Below are 21,053 nucleotides of genomic sequence, written 5' to 3'. Positions count from 1 at the left end.
TTACATATTGTCAGGCATTTTTTACCTCAGCTTTTGCTCCTATGAACAAAGTTGCTATGAATATCGTATATGTCTCCTCATGCACAAGTACAAGACTTCCTCTCTTGTATACAGCTAGAAGAGGAATTACTGGGGAATACAGTAAGCCTATGTGCAATTTCATTATGTATATATGAATTGTTTTCCAAAAGAATCATACTGATATATTCCCACTGGCAGTGCTTGAGTGTTTGTTTTCATTGCTACACAACTTCAGTGTGAAGCCATTTGGTGTGGTCAGATATTTTAGTATTTGCAAAATCAAGGAGGTGGGAAAAACCATTTGCATTTGGTTTTACTTTTATTTCCCAGTTGCTAATGAGGCAAGACATCTTTTAATGTGTTTATTCGCCATGAATATTTCCTCATCTCTGAAATGCTTGTTCATGTCTTTTGTCCTTTTGTTTTTTTCAGAGTTCTTAAATTCTAGATAACATTCTTTTATCGATTATATATGTTGCAGATATTTTGTGGCTTTTGACCAGTTTGCACCATTTCTGGATTGCTGTTCTATTCTATTTGTCTATTTACCTACCCCTGTTCCATTTCTACAATGACTTTCTTATAGCTCTGTGGTGGCTTTTGATGAACAGAAGGCCAAATTTTAGTATAGTCAAATGTTGCCATGTTTCCTTTATGGTAACTTTGGTTCTTATATAAGGGATCTTTCTTTTTTCTCCAGGTAATAAAGATGTTCTGTAATGTCCTCTAAAATTGTTCGTGTTTTGCCTTTTATATTGGTGTCTTTAGTCCTTACTCACTTATAGATTCAAAATTTTTTTTTAATATGGAACACTTCACAAATTTGCGTGTCATCCTTGCACAGGGCCATGCTAATCTTCTCTGTATCGTTCCAATTTTAGTATATGTGCTGCCGAAGCAAGCACTCCCATAGATCTTTAATACATATTCATTTATAAAATGACTGTCCATATATACATGGGTTTGTTTCTCGCTTCTAGCCTGTTTCATAGGTCTATTTGCCCATTCCTGTGCATATACCACACCATTTCAACTAATAGAGTTTTATATTAAGTCTTGATATCTCCCCATCTTGTTCATCAGCATTTTCTTGGCTATTCTTTTAAATAAAAGCCATTTACTTTTCTTCATAAATTTTATAATCAAATCCCTCCCCCCAATTCTGCAATCATTTTGATTAAGATTATGTCGAATATAAAGATCAATTTGGAGAACAATTGAAGTCTTTACACACTGCTATTTTGTTCCCATTAAGTCTGTCCTTCCCTTACATGTGAGATTATGGCTACCCTTTTGAAGACTCTATCCATTCCTGGCAGCTAGTTATGGCCATGTGTGGTGGATTACTTGCCAATTGGCTACAGTTATTCCCTTTCCTATCTCCATACTTCTTTACAGTTGGTTTTGCTGCTTCTCCTTTCAGTAGGTAGAGTCTGTTTCCCCACCCTTTGAATGTGAGCTGGCCTTATGGCTTGCTTTGGCTAATAGAGTGGGAGTGGGACTGATAATGTTCCAATTCTGAGCTTAGGGTTTAATACGTCTTTTGTGCCATTGCTGTCTCTCGGAATTCTGCTGTTGCCTGTGAACAAGCCAGGGCTTGCTTGCTGCATGCTGAGAGACATGTGGCCTAGTCACCTCATCTCTCAGTTGACAGCCAGCCAACTACCAGAAACAGAGCCACCTGGCCAGACTGCAGATTGGTGCAGCGCTTTCATTTTGGGTGATGGAAGAGTTTTGATAATGGATGGTGGTGATGGTAGCACAACATTGTGAATGCAATTACTACCACAGAATTATATGGTTGAATGTGGTTAGAAGGGGAAATTATAGGCTGTATATATGTTACTAGAGTAAAAATTTTTATTACAACACAAACAATGAACACTAAGGTAAACTATGAACTACAATTAATACTATAATAATAATAATACTGCTTCATCAATTGTAACAAAGGTACCACACTAATGCAAAATTTAATAATGGGAAAAACTGTGTGGGGGGCCAGGGTATATGTGAATTCTGTACCTTCTGCATGATTTTTCTGTACACATACAATTGCTCTAATAATAATTCTTAAAAAACCAACGAGGTGGTGGTGGGGGAAGATGTACAAGGGAGCTCGACAGAGACCAGAAAACCAGCCAGCTGAGTCTAGTCTATTCCACCCATAGAATAATGAGATGAATGCTGTGGTTGTTGCTTTAAGCTACAAAATTTGGAGGTGGATTGTTACTCAGAAATTAGCTCATACGAAGTGACCAATTCCTCGCCAATGTAATGTGAGCAGACGTACACATACAAGTTTTCCATCCCTAGCTTCCCCCTTACCACAGAGGGGAAGTCACCCAACTTGGACCATACAGATGCAGTCAGGGCTCCAGAGCTGATCTCCAGGCATGGCCTGCAGATGCCTGCGAGTCTCGGGAGACACTTTCGGGGAGTCCAAGAAATCAAAACATAATAATAAGTTATTTGCCTTTCTCATTGTATTTACATTTGCACTAACGGTACATAATCAATTGTGGGTGAGATTACTATCACTTTAGTAATTGTACTAATAGTCACCAAATTGTACTAACAGTCATTTTATTTTTCATCACCATGTACTAGTAGTAAAAATAATACCAGTTTCACTTAAGAATGTCCTTGATGAAGCAGTAGAAATGATTAGTTTTATTAACTATTAACCTTTATATATACATTTATTAATATTCTCTGTGACAAAATGACAAGCAGATGTGCAAAAGCCTGTCTGTGGCATACCTAAGTATAATAGTTGCTTCAAAACCCCTTGTCTAGTTGTTTGGTGAGTTGAGCTGGCTTCTGTTTTTGTGGAACAGCATTTCTACCTGAATGAACAATTAATAGACAAACTACCATTATTTAGAACTGGGAATTTTAGCTGACATTTTTTTAAGTGAACAATGTGAACTAATGATAAAATTTGAGCACTCAAGCAAAAATGAGAATTCTGAGGAACTTGTATCTACCACCATGAGCTTGACAGCTTCCTGAAAGACTTAGTTTCTGATGATACTGTGATATATTAATATGATTTTTTATATTGTATAATAGGTAAAATTTTAAAAAATTCTGCATACTTAAGAGACATTCAACTTTCAAGATAGAACAATGGATTTAAATATAATCAAATATGAACAGTTTATTAATACCAGATTTCAAGTTCAATTTTGCCCCACTAATCCATAAGAAACTACCACTTGTCACATTTTGGTACTGTATCAAAGAGGAATATCCACAATTATTTGAAGAGACTATTAAAACAACCTTCCTTTTTCCTACTACAATTCTGTGTAAATCTGAATTTACTTCATCTATACCAATGAAAAAACATAGTGCAGCACATTGAATGCGGAAGGAAAAATGAGAGTATAGCTGACTTCTATTAAGCCAAATATTAAAGAGATTTTCAGAAATGGAGAACAATTTTACTCTTCTCATTGATCTTATTGCTCTAATGAGTAGTTATTTTTCTCCTAAAAATATATTACTTATATTTACATATAATTGACTAATTATTGTTATTTTTAAATGAGGTGGTGGTTTGAAGCTGTATGTACCCCAGAAAACATGTTGTTAAATCTAATCAATTTCTGCAGGTATAAACCCATTGATTGTAAGTAGGACCTTTTCATGAGGTTACTTCAGTTAAGGTTTGTCCCACCTCAACCAGAATGGGTATTAATCCTATTACTGACGTCCTTTAAAAGATAATAAAATTCAGAAAGAGAAAGAAAGCCAAGGAACCAAGGAACTGAAATCAATGAAACCCAGAAGAGAAGGGAGAGACCGGGAGACAGTGCCATGCCGTGTGCCTTGTTAGCTAACAGAGGATCCAAGGATCATCACTGGCAGCCGGTCTTTGGGAAGAAAGCATTGCTTTAATGATGCCTTGATTTGGACATTTTCTCAGCTTCAAAACCATGAGTGAATGAATTTCCATTGTTTAAGCCAACTCATTTCATGTTATTTGCTTTAAACAACACAGGAAACTAAATCAAGTGAATAAATAAATACTATAAATTTTTGTTTTGATTTCAAATACAATAATTATTCATGTATACAGCTCACAAAAACTAAGACTCTTTTGAGTCCTGGATAGTTTTAAATAGAATAAAGTTTTATTAAAAATAATTATTTATTTATTTATTTTTTATTTATTTATTTTTTTTAAACATTTTTTTATTTTATTATTTTTTGTTTTGTTTTTGTTTGTTTTTTACATGGGCTGGGGCCGGGAATCGAACCGGGAATCGAACCGGGTCCTCCGGCATGGCAGGCAAGCACTCTTGCCCGCTGAGCCACCGCGGCCCGCCCTATTAAAAATAATTATTTATTTTTGATATATATATTCACATACCATGTAGTCATCCAAAGAATACAATTAATGGTTCACAATATCATCATATAGCTATGCAGTTATCATCCCAATTGATTTTTTCTTTTTTTGTGAAAAATAACATGTAAAAAAGGCAATAAATTTCAAAGCAATTGTAACAATTAGTTGCAGAACAGATTCTCAGAGTTTGGTATGGATTACAATTTCATAATTTTAGATTTTTACTTCTAACTGCACTAAGATACTGGAGACTAAAAGAAATATCAATGTAATGATTTAACAATCATACACATTTGTTAAACTCTACCCTGTCTATATAGCTCCACCATCCTCTTTGGTCTTTCTCCCACTCTTTAGGGGTATTTGGGCTATGCCCTTTCAAACTTTTTCATATTGGAATGGGCTGTCAATAATATGGGCTAGGGGGATGGAACTAGTTGTTGTTCTGTAAAGGTGGGACCCTCTGCATTTAAGGACTTCTCTGGTCCAGGGACCCATCTGGAGGTTGTAGGTTTCTGGAAAGTTGCCCTAGTGCATGGAACCTTTGAAGAATCTTATATAGTACCCTAGGTGTTCTTTAGGATTGGCAGAAATGGTTCTGATTGGGGTATGGCAACTGAAGCTCACATAAGAGTGACCTCCAGTGTAGCCTCTTGACTCTATTTGAGCTCTCTCAGCCACTGATACCTTGTTACACTTCTTTTCCCCCTTTTGGTCAGGGTGACATTGTTGATTCCACTGTGCCAGGGCCAGGTTTATCTCTAGGAGTCATCTCCCATGCTGCCAAGATGTCTTTCACCCTTGGATATCATGTCCACATAGTAGGGAGGGCAATGATTTTACTTGTAGAGTTGGGCTTAGAGAGAGACAGGCCTCATCTGAGCAACAACAGAGGTCCTCCAGAAGTAACCTTTAGGTATACCTATAGTTAGGCTAAGCTTCTCTAGTACGTACATAAGTTACATGAGAGCAATCCTCAAGAAATCTATAGGGCTTGGCCTATAGATTTGATTTTCCCCAATGTTTGTCACAGTATCAGGGATTTTCCTGGTGGTAAAGTTTAATAATTCTACATTTTTTCTCCCATCCCTCAAGGGACTTTGCCAATACTTCTTGATTACTCTGGGATGTATCCAGGTATTACATTAAACTATGCAGGATTAAAGGCCCTCCTTCTTATTATGGGCTCCCTGTGGATTGTTTAAATGATCTATCCAGACAGGTTGAGTTAGATTATGTGCTACAGAAAATTTAAGTTCTGGACAAAATAGAACTTTCTTCCTTTGGTCTCAAAGAGTAGATGAGATTCTAAAATATAGACAATGTGTTCCTTACTCCTGTATTCAGAATTACCTTAATCCCAATCTGATTGACTTCATTTTTATCTCTAAATACCAGGTTATCCATATACAAAGCAGCCTCTCAAAATCCAGAAATAGCAATTACTGCTCTGGACTAAATGTGACTACTATAAGAGCTTACAATTTAGGCCTCTCTTTTCTTATAGTATTTTCTAAATGAGATCATACAATATTTGCTCATTTGTTTCTGGCTTATTTTGCCTCACCAAATGCCCCACAGGTTCATTCACAATGTTACATGCCTCACAACTTCTTTCCTTTTGGTAGCAGCACAATTTTCAATCACATATATATATACACCATCATTCGCCAGTCTACTTCTCAGTCAGTGCATCCTTCAGCCACCTTCATTCATTGTATAATGGGGTTTTGAAACCAATTTTCTTTTAGCTCTGCTGTCCTCTTGGAGGGCTGAACAACAAGAATGGAAGAAACTTGAGTACCTAAATTACTACATCAAGCAAGGCAATCTTTGCAGTCCAGACAAGTGAAACCTCAGTGTTATTTAATTTATTGTATTTTGGGTCTCCCATTACAGAAGTTTAGCCTTTAGCTAGCCAACATAGTGATGTAAGAATGGGCCTCCTCATGCCACAGTTTCAGTAGAGGCACTGATATAACAGATATTGATAACAAAATTGGTGTGAGACAAATCTACAAATGCATACTTTCTTATAAGGGTTTTGAAAAAAATTACAAATACATACTTTCTTTAAAGAAAATCTCTGAGAACCAGTTTTTTGATTTAACAGATCAAGGACATAAAAATCATTCACAGTATGGAAAGAGAAAGATTGTCAAAAAATATATTTGGAGAGAGGTGGCTTCATGGCTTGAGATTCTATCACCTGCCGTGGTAGGAGGGGCAGGGGATCTTACAGTGTAATCCAAGCTTAATGAAAGAAGGGGACATTAAAAGAGTTTGAAATGTGTTCCTCTTGAGAGTGAGAAGACTGGTTCCTGACTCAAGTTTGAAAAAACTAAAGTGAAATGTGTTTTGGGATCTGATACCTGCCCAGAAAATCTAGAGGGAGAAACAAGGGTCAATCACCTTGGTGGTGGTTTCTAGAGCTTTGGAATCAGCCTGCAGCTGAGGTATTTTTGGGGTGGGTGATGTGTGTATCTTTCAAAAGAACTAGATGTGGACTGTGTGGGAGAGGGATATCTGATATGTCTGATAGATCTCCTGGAGTGAGAGAAGTCCTCCATGGAAAGAGCCTGGAATTAGCCACCAGGTGCTCAGAGGCTGAGAAAGGAGTTATATGTGACCACCTGCATGTAGTAAAGAATTGGCCTTACCTGAGGAGCAGTCTGCCTTTGCCCTCAGCTTTTGGGAAGTAATCTATGTTATACCTGATAGGAATATCTTTGTATGGGGTGTGCCGTCACCAGGTCTCAATGTGGAACCATCCAGTCTTCATGTGAAATTGGCCAAAGACAAAAGGATCAACATGTAATGTAGGATGGGGATTTTAGGTCACATGGTGTTAATTGAACTGGAGACTGAGTTCAACCATATGGACAAAATCAACCATGCCTCTGTAAACCCCATTAAAAACTCTGGACAATGAAGCTTGGGTGGTGTTTCCTGATTGTCAAGACTCTGTATCTATTGTTACACACATATACTGGTAGGATAACATCTCCTGACTCCGTGGGAGAGGACAGCAGAAGCTTTGCAGTTGGAACTCTACCAGACTCACTCTCAGACAAATGAAACCTCAGTGTTATTTAATTTATTGTATTTTGGGTTTCCCATTACAGAAGCTTAGCTTTAACCCTCCCAGACTCGGCCCTATCTCTGCCTTTGACTGATTTTTATCTATATCCTTTTGTTGGCAATTGAATCATATACCCCACAAGAAATATGTTCAAGTCTTAATCTGCGTTTCTGTGGATGTGAACCCATTTATAAATAGGGCCTTTGGGGATGTTATTATTAGTTAAGGTATGAATTCATTTGTAAAAAGGAGCTTTGAAGAATCTATTTAGATAAGGCCAAGTTGAATCAGAGAGAGCTTAAATCCATATGGCTGAAATCCTTACAAGCATAAAACAGGACATAGAAGTAGAAGCCAGAGGTAGGAGAAACCAGAGAGAAGAAACAGATTGCCATGTGACTGAGGCAGAGACGCAAGCCACGGAAACCCAGTGATTGCTACAAGCCAGTACCAGAGAGCTACAACTTTTGGGAGAGGGCATGGCTTGCTAAGACCTTGATTTGGGACTTCTAGCCTCAAAAACTGTGTCGGTAAGTTCCTGTTATTAAGTCAACCATTGTGTTGTATTTGTCATAGCAGTCCTGACAAACTAAGACACCTTTTCTTGTAATAAACTAAAGCTATGAGTAGAAAAGCTTTCAGTGACCATGAGTCTTTCTATCAATTATTGAACCTGAAAGTGGTTTTTGGAAACCCATGAACCTGCAACTAGTGTCAGAAATGAGGGCAGTCTTGGAAACTCTGATCTCAAACTTTGCAATTTGACTAACTCTGAGCAACCTAGAAGAGAAATGCATACCTATCAGTCACCAGAAATTGCAGGAGAGAGGGCCATAGTGGTAAAACAGGGGAGAACCACAAAAGTCCCACCAGAGAGAGGAGTCAGCTTTAAAAATATGCCAGGACCATGCAATATGATGTCAGTTCATGATAAGCTAGACTTTTCTTGCCCCTTTCCCATTCTCCCTCCTCTGTACCAGCACTAGAGGGTCTAAAACATTTTATCCAGTGGGAGGAAGCCATGTGAACAAAGAAGAAGCCAACCAGTGGTGCCTTTCTCATTGCAGACTTCTAGCCTGAAGCAGACTTGAGTTCAGGGAGAGAAGAACTAACATTAAGTCATGCTCAGAGTTGTAATTATTACATGAGGACTGGTCATTTAAGTTTTTAAATTGAGACTATTTTTGTGACATAAACTTCTTGTATACTTTTCTTTATGCTGTATAGAGGGGTCACATTTCATTCTTTTTTCATGTGAGTGTCCCATTATTACAGCACCATTTGTTGAATTTGTTTGTTTTTGTTGGTTTATTTTGTTTGTTTGTTTTGAAAGTGCGTGGGTCAAGAATCAAACCAGGTCTCTCACGTGGAAGGGGAGAATTCTACCACTGAATTACCCTTACACCCCCTTGAACAATTTTGTATTACAAAACGGTGAATAAAAAGCTTTGAATCCACTAGAGTTTTATCCTGATGTAGAAGACTATCCAAATGTGGTATGTCAAATTACGTGCTCCAGTGAAAGACATGTTCTTATTCTTAATCCATATTACTGTGGGTGTGAACTCACATAAATGGGACCTACAAATAGGAGCTTTTGAAGCTGTTGTTTTTAGTTAAGATGTGACCCAATTAAATGAGGGTGGACTTTAATCCATATTACTGGAGTCCTTTATAAACAGAAGAAATTTGGACACAGTCAGTCAGAGAAAACCACAGGGAAGAATAATAAGTTGGAAGCAAGAGGAACCCAGAATTGCAGACACAAAGAGAGAAAAAGATTGTCGTGTGACAAGAGAAAAAGATGCAAGCCAAGGAACCTCAAGGATAACAGCAAATTAGCACCAGAATGCTTCAGACTTTGGGGAGAAAGCATTGCCTTGCCAGTGCCTTGATTTTGGACTTTTAGCCTTTGAAACTATATAAGCCAATAAATGCTTGTTGGTTAAGCCGACCCATTATATGGTATTTATGATTCCATCTGGCAAACGAAGATATTAATGGAATATATTTCAAAGAGATAATGTGGTGCCGTCGGAGAGCTCCAGTCGGTCAGGCCGGCTGGCACACCGGGTGGGGTTGGGGAGCGAGCTCGCGGAAATTAACCTGGGTAAGCCGAAGCCGGCGTCTTTCCCCTGCCGGCGGTCGCGAAGAAGTCGTCACTCAGGCCAGATGCGGGTTTTAAGCCTTTATTGTTACACTCCGGGATGGGTCACCCGGGAACCCGAAGAGTAGGACCTCTGGGGTATGAAGACCCCGGGGCTCTATCGACGACCCGGGGCTGGGCGAGCAACAGGCTTAAGTATACTCGGAGGAGGGGTGGAACTAAGGGTCTACACGTCACACTGAGGCAGCCAATCATGCAAGGTAGTAGGCAGTTGCTAGGCAGAAGGGTATGTTTCGGGGATAGGGAAGTATAGAGAATAACAGGAAGGCCTGTTGTTTTGTGGTGGGCTATGGAAATGGGCGGTCTACGACAAGAGGGGGAAGGGGGGAACAGTGAGCTAGGTTACAGATATGGGGGGCAGAGAGTGAACCTAGAGAGAGAGAGAAACATTAAAAAAAATTTTAAGTATGGCTAGGCTCCAGTCCCTGAGAAATACGTCACAATGTGGTACCAAAAGTGAAGCTGAATTTTAATTAGATATTGTATCTGCCTGCAGGTTCAACAAACTCAATAGAAAAATAGTCTTGTTTATAGCTCTCTGTTTGATTTTTCAGGTTTTCTCACACTGGTGTTTCTAACAAATAGTTAAGAAAATCACTCAAATAGTTTTCAAGTTTGTGATGAAGTTTGGAAATCTGTGCTTTGAATTAGCTGGCCAGTTGAAAAGGGTGATTGAATGACTTTTGTATCACCTTAGAACAGTATCGTGTTAGCTATTACAAACCTTATCATTATTTTTAAAAAATGTCTCATGTAAACCTATTCACTTTACCACCCCTAGACCTATGCTCATACCCAATGATTTAAAGAGGAAAAATCTAGCAAACAAAACAGTACCAGCTTTCTTGTCTGAAACAGAATGTATTACATCAGATTTGAATTTGAAGCATTAGATACAGATGCTTTGAGATTGTAAATTCTGACTGTATTTCTGAGTGCTACAGATGCCAGTAACTGTTCAGCCACCACTTTGGCAATTAGTAGAGCTTTCTTCCTAGTAAACAATAATAATTACTACCTAGTTCAGTTTGTACGAAGTATACTTTGGTGACAGTGCTATTATATAAATGTTAACTTTATTAACAATGTATTTGTTAATAAAGTGCATTTGAAGCACTTCATTAAATAAAATTATAGTTATTTCCATTTTGCTTAGGTTAGTTGAGCTTTATTTTCTGGGAAACATTTTAATAGTTTGAATTCTTTAAAAACAAATGATTAAAAATAAAAGCTAATTTTGGTGGCATTTCATTTTTATTTGCAAATTTTATGGACAGTAGTTTAGGTCACCACATTATGATAAATTCTCACATCGAATAGTCTACCACAGTTTTATCTTTCTCCAACAGGTTACTTATTGAAGACACAACTGATGGCAAGGATTCCTAAGGTATTAATTTCTTTTGTGATTGGGGTAGATAGATGAGTTTGTTTATAGTATATGTGAAGGAGGCTGTTGCTTTTGCAACAAAAGCAGAAGAATCCGTGGTGCAGTTTGTATTTGAAAATTGGCCAAGTTATAGTTGATCATTGGATATTGTTGAAGACTTTCTTTCTTGGTCATGGTCTGGGGCTGCGGTAAATAGTCAATGAATTTACTCAAAAATATATATGTATGTGTTTACAGATATATTTATTTATTCAATAGATATTTATTTTTGATGTGAGAAATTAAATAAACAAATAGAAAATATGATTGTTACCATTTTGAAGCTTGTTGGGCATTCCAGACAAATGAGTATTTTTTTTTTTATATTATAGTATCATTATGGGTTGAATCCTGTCTTCTACAAAGATTTTTAAATAGCATCTTCTTAGATTCTGTTAAGATGATGTCAAATTGAATCAGGGTGGCCCTTAATTCAATGTGACTAGAGTTCTTATATGCAGAGGAAATTTGGACACAATATTAAGAGTGAGAAGAATTCAGAGAAGACAGACAAGATAGATGGCCATGCGGTAGAGATTGAGTTATGGATTGTTGGCAAGCCACCACCAGAATGCTACAAACAGAGAAAGCATGACCCTGCCAAAGCTTGATTTTGGGCTTCTAGACTCCACAACTGAGACAATAAATTCCTGTTGTTTAAGCCAACCAGCCTGTGTGGTACTTTTTATGGCAGTCCTGGCAAACTAAGACATACATGATAAATGCTATAAGTAGGAGTGCCTTCTGATACCTGGATTTATAGGGGTTTGAGAGCTGGGATCTGATGTATGATTCAGAAATTGCTAGGGAGAAGGAGGCTATAGTTTCAGAGCAGGAAATAAAGTACACAGAGGCCTGGGGGCAAGCAAAAACATGGGAGGGATTTATAAATATGTATACATAAGTAGGGATATCATTTACCAATTTTAACATTTTCTTTTTATTGATCCTGAAGTTATATTATGGACAAGGTCACAAAACCAGGTGGGCTTCATGAAGCCTACAGGTTGGGGTTGCTTAACACTGCAATGGATTCTTACCGAATAATCCTTTGGGAGGAGATAAGCACCTGAGGAATGAATCTCTGAAAACCTGAAGAGGTAGTTTGGGTTAATAATCTGAAACTCAAGTAAGGAGGAAGGGCATCAATCATGATGCATGTCAAGATTTGGATGTGGAGGGGAAATAGGTCAAGCAAAGGACCTTTGACCAGGGCAACCAATTTGTGGGTAGATGCTTTTGTATTCTGCTCTTCTCTCTCTCTCTCTCTCTCTCTCTTTCTCTCTCTCTCTCTCTCTTTCTCTGTCCCCTCTCTTTCCCTCCCTCCCTCCCTCTTCTATCATCTATTTACCCTGCCAGACATGATTTTCAAATACAGATGCTCTAGTGTATTTGGTTTGATAATATTAGGTCATTCTACTGTTTTCTAATGCTTTATTTTGATGCTTTTCCTGGCATATAGTAAGCATTCAATAAATATTAGCTACTATTATCAACTTTACCATTATTATGATAACTGAAAGTAATTTTAAAATGGATCCAATTGGAAAGCTGCAGTTTGAAAACACAGCAAATGTAGTCAGCTCTTGTTTCTTTTTCTCTCTCTCCTATAGCTATTTTATTATTCATTGCCATTCTACACAAAGCAGACATAAAAGATGTAACTCAATTCTAGTGAAAGATCAGTATTGGGAGTTGCACAGTTTTGATTCCCCAAACAAGAACCAATTCTACCTCCACCCCTAAGCAGTGAGTGCTGGTGAGTGGTACACCAGTGGACTTTTCAATAAAACTGTTCATTGGGGACAGTTCAAGTTAGACAACTAAAATTGTTGTCTGTATTTGTTAGAATTGGATTGAACTGGCTAAAATATTAAAGCAAGGCTGTTCTGGTTTGCAAAGATGTATGTACCCTAGAAAAGCCATGTTTTAATCCTAATTCCATTTTGTAAAGACAGCCGTTTCTTCTAATCCCTATTTAGCACTGGATGTTTGAAACTGTAATTAGATCATCTGCCTGGAGATGTGACTCGATCAAGAGAGGTTGTTAAACTGGATTAGGTAGAGACATGTCTCCACCAATTTGGGTGGATCTTGATTAGTTTATTAGAATCCTATAAAAGAGGAAACATTTTGGAGAAAGTGAGAGATTCAGAGAGAGAGCAGAAAATGCTGCGCACAATGAAGCAGAGAATCCACCAGCCAGTGACCTTTGGAGATGAAGAAGGAAAATGCCTCCTGGGGAGCTTCTTGAAACAGGAAGCCAGGAGAGAAAGCTAGCAGATGATGCTGTGTTCACCATGTGCCCTTCCAGCCGAGAGAGAAACCCTGACTGTTCGCCTTGTGCCTTCTCACTTGAGAGAGAAACCCTAAATTTCATCGGCCTTGAACCAAGGTATCTTTCCCTGGATGCCTTTGATTGGATATTTCTGTAGACTTGTTTTAATTGGGGCATTTTCTTGGCCTTAGAACTGAGTTTACAACTTATTAAATTCCCCCTTTAAAAAGCCATTCTATTCCTGGTATATTGCATTCTGGCAGCTAACAAATTAGAACAAAGGCTGATATGCTGCTTAGAATATATTTAAGAAATGTATTCAATGATGAATCCATGCAAGAATGTAAAGCCAGCTACAAATGAGGAAGAATCGGCAGTCTTTGAAAGAATAGAGGATATTATGCAAAGAAATGAACGCTGTTACTTTATCTTGGGAGTGGATGAGAAAACACCTAGAATCTGGGAATACTGGGAAGACAAAAATAGAAACAAAACAACAACAAAAAATCCCTACTCCACATTTAATAATATAAGGAAACAAAAAAAACAGAAACAAAGAACAACAAACAAAAAAATACAACAAAACCTCCAGACTGTACAGATTATGGAGAAGGAAAAATTGCAATTTTATTCTGTATAAAATAAGAATTTAGGTAGATATAAAAGAAGAAAAAAGTTTGTGGTTAGCCATATATGTTGTACGTATCATAAACTGAATTTTATTTTTTAGGGAGCCTTGCACAATGTTTGCATGACATAGAATGTAAGTGGCATTAAATTGCTTAACTCATATTTATTGGCACCTTCTAAGTGTCATATATTCAGCAAGGTGCTGATGATACAGCAGTCGATAATAGATAAACTGACATTTTCTTCATGTAATTTTCTGTCTAAAGGAGGAGATAATCATTAATAAAATAACCACACAAGTAAATGTCAAAAAACAACTCTGCTAAGTGCACTGAAATTGTTTAGTGGGATATTTAACCTGATTTGGGGGAACGGAAAGCTCTTCAATGAAACTTTTGTTTCAGCTCCTATCTGAAAGAGAATTAGAAATTAGATAAGGAGGATGGACTGTGGGGATGGGAAAGAGTGACTCAGATGAAGAGAAGAGCATACACAAAGACCGTCTTTTAGAATGGAGCCTGAGATGTTCAAGGCACTATGAGCAGGTCAGCATGGCAGAGTTCAGAGTAGGTGTGAGCACTGAACAATATGAGGTTGTAGAGGTAGAGAGGGGCCAGTAATAAAACCTTTAATTTTAAGCCACAAGTCTATTTTAAAAAAAAGTGGCACTTCTCAACTCCCTGGTGCCTACACTTTGGCCAATGGGATGCAAGTAGATATACTGCTTGCAACTTCCAGGAAGTGTCTTTAAAGTTAGAAGACATTTCCTTTCCCCCTACTTCCTCCTTCCTGTTGGTAGAAATTTAGAAAAAGTAGTTGGAGAACAAGTCATCACTTGGACTATAAAGTGCTTTGGGATAGATGTCCAATGGTAGACCACAAGATAGAAGGGACTTAGGTCCCCAATGCTGCAAAAAGTCAAACTGGAATTTGGTTTATCAATAGATTTCTGGGGAGAGAAATTAAAATATCCTTTTCTGTTGTTTGAACCAATGTTACACATTACCTCTTTCTTTTTCCCTTTTTCTGTTACTTATGGACACCCTACTCCCAGTGGATATTCCTGGGCTCAGGAGGTCTAGAATTAGCCAGCTAAATTATAGAGTTCCTCAATTTGATTGCACGCTACTGCCACTCATTTATTCATGAAGGATTGGAGAGGAGAAACGTTTGCCAGCTAACAGGAAATTCTACTTGGTTGTCCCCTTGGCTTCATTTTAGCACTGATTTGGGAAGTAACTGAGTCATCTTAGGAAGGGTAGGGTACTTAGAAAATATTTAGATAAGGTATGAGACTTGTGATAGAAAAAAATAATCCAGCTAATCAACATATATCTTTCAGTTTAGTAAAGCTTCTTTTCAAGAAGAAAACAGGATATTTTAGAGGAGCGGATATCAATCGAAGACGAGAAAGAAATCTTGAAGAAAATGTCTTGGTTTTACCTGCTAAGACAAATACCATACATTGGGTTGGCTTAACCACAGGAATTTATTGGCTCATGGTTTATGAGGCTTTCTCTTCAAAATCTTCCAGTAATAAGATTAAAAACCACCCTCATTCAGTTGGGCCACTCCTTCACTAAAAATAACATCTTCAAAAGGTCCTCTTTACAATGGGTTCACACTCATAGGAATGCATTGAGATTAAGAACATTTTTTTCTTCCTTGGGGTGTATCACTCTATTCACCACAGAAGGAGAGAACATTTAAACCTCTTTATTTATGGATACCGGTGAACTAATGGTTGTACTTTGAAAGGCAGAAAGTCCTGGATAAAGCGTATTCTACATGGCATAATTTCATGTTTCCCAGGCTACACTAATTTGGCTTGGAACACTTTATGTTGAAGCTTACTTGAATATAAAATTGCCAGGCATGTCGGGCACACAAGTGTTGTGAGTAGCAGAGAGATCAGGGACGGAGAGCTGACTCAGCTTTCTGAGGCCTGTTCAGCCCTTTCTCCAATAGTGACTTCTTGAGAGGTTTTAGTAGAAAACTGTAGGGCTACAAGGAGCACAGGTTGAAAATCAATTTATACCATCTTAGAGGATGTGCAGTGTCATTTACAAAATAGTATTTCTCTGGCTTTAATCTTGACCTCCTCTAGAAACATTCCAGACCCTCTCACATTCTTCCCCAGTTTTTCTGGGTAATTCTAAATGGTATTAACTAATGTGTCACCTCCCAAAAGAGGCCTGTCTTTGTCACCCTGTCTGGAGTAGCTCCTCTCAATCACTCTTTACCTGTCATCATGTTTTACATATTTATTTGTATGACTTTTTTTTCTCAGAAATTTTCTTTGTCCACCAATGTATTGTCTCTTTCCTCCTTAAAAATAAGCTCTGTAAGAGCAACCTCTGTTTTATTTACTGCTGCATCTGTGGCAACTGGCGCAATGTTTGGCATAGAGGATATACTCAATAAATATTTGTTTTCAAGCATTCTTGGAGAATGAATGAATGAACAAATGGACTAGCCCTTTGGCTATCTGTGCTGCTGCCATTTCCTCTGGTTGTCTGGAGGAGATGTTCCTGTCATCACTAATGACAGATGGTAGATCTGCCTCTAGTGACCACCATGGCAGGGCAGACAGCAGAGGCAGCTACAGGCTTCCGAAGGGAGCGGGAAGTTGGGGGACTTCGCGACTATGCCTAGGGTGCAGGCTGTGGGCGCTGCCGAAGCTGCTGGTGTCTCATCCCTCAGTGCAGACACTGTCTTTCTAACAGCAGGAGGAGTTAGCGCTGGGCCTCATTATTGCAAGGAAACAGCTGAGGCCCTGACTGCTGATTTGGAAACTCATCTGAGTAACAAAAACTATCCTGTGTCCAGAATCACCCCACCGCCCCTCTTTAAAGCCAACTGTTTCCCCAGTTTTTTCCCAGAGGAAGAGTTCCTACCCAAGAGTGTCTTCTGGGTCCATCTCTATTCTCCAGACACACCTGGACTCTAGCCTAAATCATTTATTGTTTATTCTCCAGGGCTGCATTATTTTATTGCTTATTTTCATTCGGGTTTGAGAAATACATGAGCTACAATAACCTAACTTTTGTTTATGAGTGGGATGACCTTGACTCACGCTATCTCTTCTGCTGTGTCTGCAGGAATGGACCTGAGAAGTGGGCCCTTGTTCTCGGTCACAGTGCCGGCTCTCCTCATAAAAAGCTAGGGATCACTGAGGACACCTAATGTTTCTTTGTTAACCCCCCACCTACTTGCTTGCTTGCTGTTTCCTGTGGAGGATTACAAAGATTTCAGAACTCTCTCCCAATTTGAATCCATCCTTTTCTATGGCCATTCCACATAGAACTTCAGTTTCAAAGTTGAGGCCTGCTCGGGAGGTCACAGAGTGGTTGCTTTCTGACCAGGAACAAACCCTGATCATTAGGGAAAGAAGGAAGGCAGATATTATTGAAGCCTCGGCATTTTCCCTGAGGCCACAGGTTTCATTTCTGCAGAGAAACAGTAACTTCTGGTGACCACTGGGGGTCCCCAGCAGGCTTCCTTTAATGCACCAGAGGCGCCGCGCTCCTCAACCCCTCCTCTCCCTTCTCAGGGACTCCAGGGGCAAAAACAATGGTGAGCTCTAGTCAGCCAGCCGGGAGCTTTGCTTGCTGTCATGCCCAGAGGAATAGCTAAGCCTCTGAGGAGTGGGGCCCTGTGCTTTTCCTGCCAGCCCAATCTTCGGCTTAAATCATTGCCCTAATGTTCTATTAATGTGCTCTGGGGCCCTGGTGGGTAGAGTGGGTAGCAGGGGAACAGCATTTAATTTCCTTCGGAGTTTGGAATGTGCCTGACACTTATCTTGGCTGTACAAGAGAGTCTGTAAACCTTGCACCAGCTAGTGACTTCAGGGGGGCCTTCTTATTTGGCAGTCTTTATGGCAAAGTTACATTTTTGCTGGGAAGAAGAGGGAAGGAGACTAGCATTTATTAAAGGCCTAATGTGTGCTGGGCACTTTACAGTCATTATAGTATTTAATCTTTGAAACACGCCCAGGAGGTTGGGGTTATTTTTCCAAATGTTCAGAGTAAGAGCGAGGCATTCAGAGAGGTTAAATAACCTGCCCACTGTCATACGGACAATAAATGGTCAAGTCAAGCCCACGGTCCTGGTCAGCCTGGATCCACAGCTGTGCCATGCTCTTTCCACTATGCCCCTCAGCCCCCTGGTTTTGCTGTTAGGGCTCTTATGAAGGGGGCGCTTGATAGTTTTCTCTGAAACTTCAAAATACATAACTAGATCCATATCTATATAGGCAAAACAGCACTTTTCTGGATGATAAATTAAAGTTCAATTAAGCAGTAAGTACTTATTAAGCACTTTTTATCCACCAGGCACTGAGCTTGCACAGGTTCAATTGAGGGTCTCATGAGCTTAATCTAGTGTAAATAAAAAAAGCACCATTGTTGGGGAAACGTGCTATATTTGACCTGAATGATATTGGCTGTGACTAAATCAAGTAAATAAAGAGAAAAGGAGAACAATTATCTGATGATATGCTGCTGAAGAGACTCTTGTGGCTATTTATTTACCATATCACCAGATGGAAGGGAGCTTGACCACCAAAGAAAACTACAGAAAAAGTGCTGATAAATACTCTGGGAATTCAGCAGCAGGGGAAAAAATAATAGTTTCTATTTTAATCACCTGTCTCAGGGCCCAGCCCAGTACCTGACGCAGAGTAGGCCCTACATAAATGCTGAACCAAAGTTAGATGACATTAAGAAAATGTTGAGAGGGGACAAAGTGGGCTTTCCCGACACCCTCAGGGTGGACTTGATTCATTCTGTCCTTCAAATAAAAGCTTGAATTAACCTCAAATGCTTCAAATACCACAGTGCCCCCTTCTCTATATTCTTCCACATTATTAATAGAGTAAGGAGTGTGACTGCTATTAGCCACCCAGTGCTGACATATTTACAGGAAATGTGCTTCGTCCTCAAATATTATGCCTTCCACGTGATCTAGATTTTATCGTACAGTGATCCCAAATGCAGTGCATTAGTTATGGTGAAGTGGTTCTGGAAACCCTTAGATAAGGCATCTTAAGTGGTCCCCTCTTCTGGAACTTTGAGGGAGGAAACTAGAGTCAGAAGGGCTGATGGTCTAATATTTTATGAAATTTATAGCAACTTGTACATGCATGAAAACTTAACCATGGTCATCTTAGCTGAAAATGATAATGATATAATTTATTTGTGCTTATATTACCTTGTCTCCTCCAAAGGCCTTTAAATTAATTAACTCTCAACTGAGTCTTATGAAATAAATAAGCCTGGACTCTGTGTAAAATCCCTAATGTACCTCCTGAAAAGAGAACCAAGTCGAGAAAGGAAAAAGATTTGAAAAAGAAAATTCAAAGACAGGGGCTTAATTTCATTTGTACTCATGGACAACAGGAAGTGATATCATTTGGTAGGTAAGATGCTTGGAAATTTAGAATCTTGAAAAAAAACCACAATGTTAATCTTTTCTCCTCATTTACCATTCATTGGATGTTTACTATGTGCCAGGCACTGACTTGACCTAAACCCTAAAGTCACTATTTCTCTTAATCCTTAGATATTAGGTGTTATTGTTCTCACGTGTATGAGGAACAGATTTAGAAATGTTAAATACTTTTGCTTACCATCCTGCAGTTGGATAGTTTACTGAGCTGCTGGGAAGATTTGCTAACACAGGTGGTCTCCCTGTGTTTTCTCATTAGAGGAAGTGGTTGTGTGTTAAAAAGTAGTGACTCTGGCTTAGTGTTGATAAAAATCATAGCTACAATTTACTGGCTATCTACTATGAGCCAGTCTCGTCACATAAATCATCTCTTAATTTTTACCAATATACCTGCAAGAAAGCTTGTATCTCCTCGTTTTCACTGAGGAGGAAGCTGAGACTTGGGTTGCCAGAAAGTAACGGAGCCAGGAATCAAACCTGGCTTTGTCTGTCCCCAGAGCTTATATTCCTTCCCCCTTCCAGCCCAGGGCGCCTGTTGAGGACATGTCCCAAAACCGGATGTGCTCACACAGGACACATGCCCTCTGGTGGATGTGGGAGAGTGACATAATCCATAAACTCGTGTAACAGTCTGTCTTTTCTGGTTTCAAGGGAGCTGCTCAGTATGTGCTCCCTACTTTCTTTGTCATCTCCCAATCTTAGCCAGAAACCTTAAATATGCATCTTCTATTTGTGACTCACTCTTCTCTCTGTTTTGCTCATTATTAATAAAAATAGCTGACAAAACAAACAGTGGAATAACCCACAAAATATAAATGAGCAACGCATACCCACAGTCTCTCCGTTTTTTGTTTTCTGTTTTCTTTCCCATTTTAGACACCCTGGGTGGTTAAAAAAATCTGCCAGAATATATCTTACTTGTTTTCAGGATATGGCAGAAAATTGTTATGCTGTCTTGGAACTTGTGCTTGCTCTTTATCCCACACCCCTGATTGACATGAGGTGAGCCCAGGGATGAGAGTATGAACAGTTGCTCGTGTGATATGTCCATAGAGAAAAGTTATTATAATGACACCCAAATGGAGAAGCCCTCCTTCCCAATTCAGTATGATTCTGGATGCCAAAGCTCTCTTCTCAGCTCTGGAACTGTGAACCCACATTCTCTCCTTGTCTTTGGCACCCTGTTTTCTCCATTAACCTTGCATATTCATTTGTAAGTATTCATTGTAAATGCTATGATGGGAGACCAAGTTCTTAACTATTTTAATTTTATTTTCAATGGTAATTAGTTTTTGGCCAGGAGTAGTGGTAATAATATTAAGAAGATAAGTAGATTGGATATGACTTCAAGCATCTGACAAGGAATTTGGACTTTATCCTATAGTCTAGCGGTTCTCAACTAACCTTTCCTACCCCAGAATGCAAAGGATGTGATACCCTTCCACCAGTAATTATTATTCTCTTCTTGAGTGTTTGTCTATAGGGAGAGGGGAGGGAGGTGCAGGCAGAGGGAAGAATTTAGGTAGACTCTCCAAGGAGTGGGGCATCTAACTTTTGAAAAAGCCTCTTTGTAATTGTGACAACCATCCTCCCAGCCTCCACCATGAACAGTGAAGAGTCACTAAAATTTTTGAGTGA

General features: G+C 38.9%; 1 non-coding gene across 1 annotated transcript; it reads right to left on the bottom strand.

The window, feature by feature from the left end:
- Window positions 1-820: 820 nt before the first annotated feature.
- LOC143668652 (U6 spliceosomal RNA) lies at window positions 821-926 on the bottom strand. Its single transcript, XR_013168517.1, has one exon. It is a non-coding gene; the product is annotated as a U6 spliceosomal RNA (small nuclear RNA).
- Between the last annotated feature and the right edge of the window lie 20,127 nt (window positions 927-21,053).

The sequence above is a fragment of the Tamandua tetradactyla genome, chromosome 24, assembly GCF_023851605.1.
Source record: "Tamandua tetradactyla isolate mTamTet1 chromosome 24, mTamTet1.pri, whole genome shotgun sequence".
Lineage (NCBI taxonomy): Eukaryota > Metazoa > Chordata > Mammalia > Pilosa > Myrmecophagidae > Tamandua > Tamandua tetradactyla.
The sequence above is the reverse complement of the archived record's forward strand: the minus strand, read 5'-3'. Positions and strand labels throughout refer to the sequence as shown.